Raw genomic sequence first — 5,841 nt, 5'->3', positions numbered from 1 at the left:
AAAAATGCTAGTAAAAATTCAGAAAAACCAAAATAAATTTTATTTGCTGTCGGTAACTTTAATCTAAAGCAATCAACCTTCTCTTTTTAATTGGCGCAGAGTCACTATCTTCATCACTTGAGATATTTGGAATTACTACTTTGGTTTCATTATTTATGTTTATTTTTTTGGATGATCTTTTTCCAACCTGGTCTTTTTCTAAATTTTCATAAATTCTTTGATATTCACTGCAACATTTAAACAAATCTTTTTAAAATTTTAAGGCTCGTTGAATGTTTGGATCAATACCTAGAATTGCAGTTTCCAGTTTTGTGGCCAATTGAAGAGCTTTGTAAATATTTTTTGCTGTTAATGAAACTGGTTCAAGGTCATTGCCATATTCATTGGCAGAATGGGTTTCAGATATTAAGTGTATTAATTCATTATCAATTAAATTGTCATCAATCAGTAATTCGTTAATATCATCTACATTCAAATTGTCAGAGCCTTCTTCTTGAAATTCATTTAATAAATTAATAATGCCAGTTAATCCCTCCTCAGTTGTTGGAACCATATTCCCTGGTACAACCACTTCTGGCCATATTGCTTTCCAGCAAGCATTTAAAGTTAATAGCTTTATATCATCACTTGATACAACTTAAAACTGTGTATTTATTCCAGGCTTCTGTAACTGAAAGTGATTCATTATCTTCAAGTTTATTAAAAATGTCATTAAAACTCAGTTTAATATAATTAATCTTAGAGGTGGAAATAATGCCTTGATCTAAAGGTTAGATCAAGGAAGTTGTATTGGTGGCAAATATGCAACTTTCACATTTGGATGTTCTAAATTGTGTGGATGACCAGGTGCATTATCTAATAAAAGTATTTTAGAAGGAAGACATTTTTACTTCATAAAAGTTTCAGCTTCTATAGCAAAACATTTGTAAAACCAATCCCGAAAAACATCTGTAAAACCAATCCTGGAAAACATCAGTAGTCATCCATGCTTTTTTTTTTTTGCCATCCAACAAACAGAAAGATCATTAATAATTGTGTATTAGTTCTTTATACATTTCCGAGTTAAGCTATTGTTTTCTAGGAAGAGTAATTGCCAATAATGAAAATAAAAGAACCGTGTAAAATGAGACCGCGTAAGTGGAAACTGCATATAAAAAGTCCTTGTGAACGAGGGGAATATTTACCGCATATAAAAAAAAAACCTAGCATAAAAAATATCGTGTAAATCGAGGGATGGGTTTTTTTTTTTTATTCTGCAGTCAGAGACTGCATGTTGGTTGCCTGAAATTAGCCATAGTGTCAGTATTCAGAATATTTACATCAAGGAAATCAGCACACTGCTGGATTCAAAAAACGACTAGCACAGACAAACTCTAAGACCATTTATTGTTTTGGTCAGAAGTGGTAGGCAGTCCAGCAATGGATCAGTGACTAAATAATATCATTGAGGATCAAGGCTCTTTTTATTGTTACCTTGGTAGATGTACCCTTACATTTCATTGTTCAGAACTGGTTACATAGCTGATCTCAGCTATAAGAAAGTCTTGGAGAGATAGTAGCTGACAATAAGAAACAGGATAGCGTGATTAGAACATTAATCTCTGGAGTTCTACCTATTATTACTGCAAACAATTGGGGTTTATCAAGAAGGGTGGACTAGGAATGGAAAAGCAACTGTCAGGGAGGAGGAGAGCTCCCCTTCTTTAGCCTTCTTAAGTTTTTCTGGCTGGACAAATAACAAAATTGTCATGAAACTAGATTAACAGGAAAAAAAATTTAATATGTGCATAGAGGAGAATCACAAATGTTGCTCAGGGAAATGATGAATCAGACAGCGTTTTATATATTCAAAGAAACAATAAATTTGTGAATAATTGACAGGACCAAAAAAAAAGTCAATGCTCATTAGAAAAGAATTTAAACAAGGTTTAGGTATTCATTAGTGAGGAATCTATACAAAATTTGGGCTTGGATAGAAAGTTAATAAAAGGAAACATGGCTTGTTTCTACAGGCCTTTTGGCCCTGGCTCTCTTAGCTCTAGTGATACGATTGTCTCTCAGCCCTCCTAAAGCAGGGAGGGCACCTTCCTTGCTCAGGGGAGATTTGTTTCCTGTATTCAAGGAGACAAGGGAGGTTAAGGTACCCTTCGGCACCAGCTGCTTGTCAAATAACTTTAATTTAAAATAATCAACATGCCATTGTGTGATATTTTGGAGTGGCCTGTCTTGGGCCCCCGGACAGCTACTAGTGTGTGTGTGCACGTATGTAAATATAAAATTAAATGAATAAATGAATAAATGCGTATTTTTAAAAAACATTTATTTATGCATCAGAAATGTGTTATTCTTTTATATGTAGGGTGGGAATGTAGGACTTTGGGAAGACTTTTACTTTTCTACAGTTGCCCCAATTTTTTAAGTAAACACGTATTATTGGAGTAAATAATAAAAATATTTGCACTTCTGAAAAAAATTAGAATGCGAAACCACTTAGCATAGTGCTTGGCATATATTATATATTTAATACACAATGTTCTCTGGATTTAAATATTTTATATTAATTTATACATCTTAAAACTTTCAATATAAGTCTATGCCTACCTCTATTCATATTTATTCCCAAGTATTTTGTGTGCTCCTTTTATGCTAAATGTGAATGAGAGGGAAGGTTTATTGAGAGAGAAGGCAAGGCTGGAAAGGCAGGTAGGGACAAGACTAGAAGCCCTTGACCGATGGGGAAAAAGTTTGGATTTCATCCATGAAAGACTGAGGAGCCATTAAAAGAATTGATCAATGTACAGCCGAAACTTATTGGATTTCATTAACCAATGTCACTATAAAAAAAAAAAAATTAAATAAAATAAAAAAAATAAAATAAAAGAATTGATCAAGAGAGTAACATAATCAGAGTTTTGCTTTAGAAGGATTATTTCTGTTGTAGCACACAGAATAGGGATCGAAGAAACAAAGGACCAGAGCGGCTGGGAGCAACAATTATGGCAAAGTTTTGCAGTTCTAAGAATTGATACTGAAGGGGCTTAATTATCAAAATACCTGGTGTTTGAACCTTATGGGGGAGGTTACTGAAGGGTCAAAAGGATGTGGCTCATCTGGTACTTAAAAAACCCTTAGGCTCACATGCATACAATGAGCACAAAATACTCTCCTAGTGTCAGAAAGGTACATTTGTGCCCTTAGGCCTGCTTTTGATTTTTTTCTGATCCTCTCCTCTCATGTTTGCCAGTTTAAAAATGATGGAGATTTTAGTTGTCAACTAGTAAAAATGTTGAGAATGCATAGAAGGGGGAGGTGAGTGATTTGCATCAGGCCACGGCAAAGGTCCTGATCACAGATGTCTAGATGAGAAGCCATAAGGAAACAAACAAATGAATATATTTAGAAGTAGGCTGGCATAGAAAGACAGAAGACTTAAAGAAAAAGTAATCTTAGGTTTAGAAACTGAGAGCTTGAGAGAGAAGATTCTAAGTTTTTTTTTCATTTGGGTGTCTAAGAGATTAGAAGTGTTGTGAATAGGTAGAGGAGTAGTTTGGGGGGCTCCAGGGAGACGTTGGGAAAAATAATTAAGTTTTAGATATACTGAATTCAATATCGCCAGATGTTAAAATGGCACTGTTCAAATGGGAGTTAAAAACTCAAAATCAGAGCTTAGTTTATGAAATTACAATGTCAGGTGGACAAAAAAGAATTGAAAATCGAGGACCTAGATTCCATACTTGCAGGAATGGATGACATCACGGGGGAGGCTTATATGGGAAAATGTGAAGGTTGGCAGCAGAAACAAGTATCACTTTGAGGGGCAAGAAGGGGATAATGGTTCCCTGAAAAAGGTCAGAGTTGGGGAAACCTAAGAGTCTCACCTATGCTGGAGAGAAATCTAAGGAGGATCAGTGTCAGTGATTTCGAGGGGTCTAGAATTTGGCAATGAGGTCATTATTGATTTTGGAAGCTGTTTTGGTGGAATGGTGGGGATGAACTGAATATCTCAAAAGGATTGGTAGAAAGGAGAGAAGAGTGAGGTGAATATTGTGACTCTAGGCCAAAAGGGAAGTGGGTTAGAGAGCATCTTTACACACAACTTTACCTAAGTAGTATTAGCATGTTAGGCAAACAAGAGACATGAGAATTGACCCTGTAACTACTAGAAAAACAGAAAACCTCCAAGTATTTTAAAACAGGCAGATTTATTGTGTATTTATATAACCTTTCTGCTTAGCACTCTTTATTAGCTTCATTGCTTGACAAACTAAGTATGACTTAGAAAGCTTTCTGTGTTCTGGGTTCTTCCTTTACCAGCCTCATATCTTATTCCCGGCTCCCTTCCATCCTCAAGACCGCACACAGAACTTCTTCCAGTTTTACAAATGCCTTATGCTGTTTATTGTTCTGGTGTTTGTTGCTTCTATTACTATCAATTCCTTCTCAGCTTGGTCAAAAGTTCTCTATAGAGCCTCTTGGGGGTGCTCAAGGTTGATATGAACATATCCGTCTGTATTTGTATTATTGTTTTTCTATCACCTAGCACCAGACTGGGTATATAGTCTGTATTCGATAAATGTTGAATGAACAAATAAATGAAGATTGCAAGTCTTCATGTTGCGCCCATTTTTCATTAAAAAAAATGCAGTACAGTATATTTGGCATTTATTCTTCCCACACAGTATTCAATTTTGTGATTTTGTTAAAATAATAAATTTCATAAATATTATTTTAAACTTGTAAAATAAAAAAGCCCTTATCGCGTTACTCTGTTGTAAATTTCCATTTCTAAAATTGTTTTGTCCTTTCCATAAGCTCTTTGCTTTGAAGCAGTTATTCTCTTTCTGGCAAAATTATTAGCAAGCGGGATGGGCCTCCTTTTTAAATCTAAATGACTAAATTCAAACCAATTAAAGTTTCAGTGCTACAAGAATCAAAAGAGGTTTTAATCTCTATATTTGCATTTATGACCGTTGGCTCGCCAAAAACGGACAGTAAAGAAGGCCTCCTACACCTGGTTTCAGGTTGTTTACAATCAATATGAAACCATTTCAGCATAAATGGCTCATTTTGCATTAAACACCCTTTTGCGGGGAGGAGGTGGTGATGGTGAAGATAAAATTCTTAATCAAAATCCCGCCAATTTGCAATATTCTTTGGGGAATAGGCTTAAGCCAAGAAACAAAAGAGGGGATTTGGTTTTTCAGTCTCCCTGAGGCAGCAGCAGATTGTGAAGCAACTACGAAACACCAAGTATAAATTATCAACACGATGAAGACGTGTGTGCGTGTGTGTCATGGGGATTGGGGGTACTGGGAAAGGCGGGGGCGGGGGGGCTAGGAGAGACAAAGCCCGTGTTAAAGATCCAAGGACTTTTTGCGAGGTACCTCGTTACGTAATATTTATGAAGAAAGGCGCTGCAATAGCATCAGCGCACTGACCCGCAATCTTCCGGCCCCGTTTACGACAAGGTGGGATACAATAGGATTGGGAGGGGACAAGAAGCGCCATGCAGAAAGAGAGCGGTCTAAACAGCGGGAAACCAACCACTGGTGCATAAGCCTAGGTCAGAGAATTTCCCCACCTCTCTGGCATCAGACCACAGACCCCAAGAGACTGTTCTAGCTCTAAAGATCAGCAAGGGAGCTAGCTTTAAAATGCAGGATACAGGACTCGACCTTTTAGATGTTTATTCAGCAGGCAGGAGAAAAGGTGTTAGGGCTCAGAAATCTGCATCTTAAGTCAGTTCTCTAGGCATTCTGAGACGGTACCCCTGGCCCCCTCCCTGAGAACACCAGACAAACGTGGGCCGGGAGGGGCTCGTGCGGGGACGAGACGCGCAAG

The sequence above is a fragment of the Pteropus alecto genome, unplaced genomic scaffold, assembly GCF_000325575.1.
Source record: "Pteropus alecto unplaced genomic scaffold, ASM32557v1 scaffold95, whole genome shotgun sequence".
Classification (NCBI taxonomy): domain Eukaryota; kingdom Metazoa; phylum Chordata; class Mammalia; order Chiroptera; family Pteropodidae; genus Pteropus; species Pteropus alecto.
The sequence above is the reverse complement of the archived record's forward strand: the minus strand, read 5'-3'. Positions refer to the sequence as shown.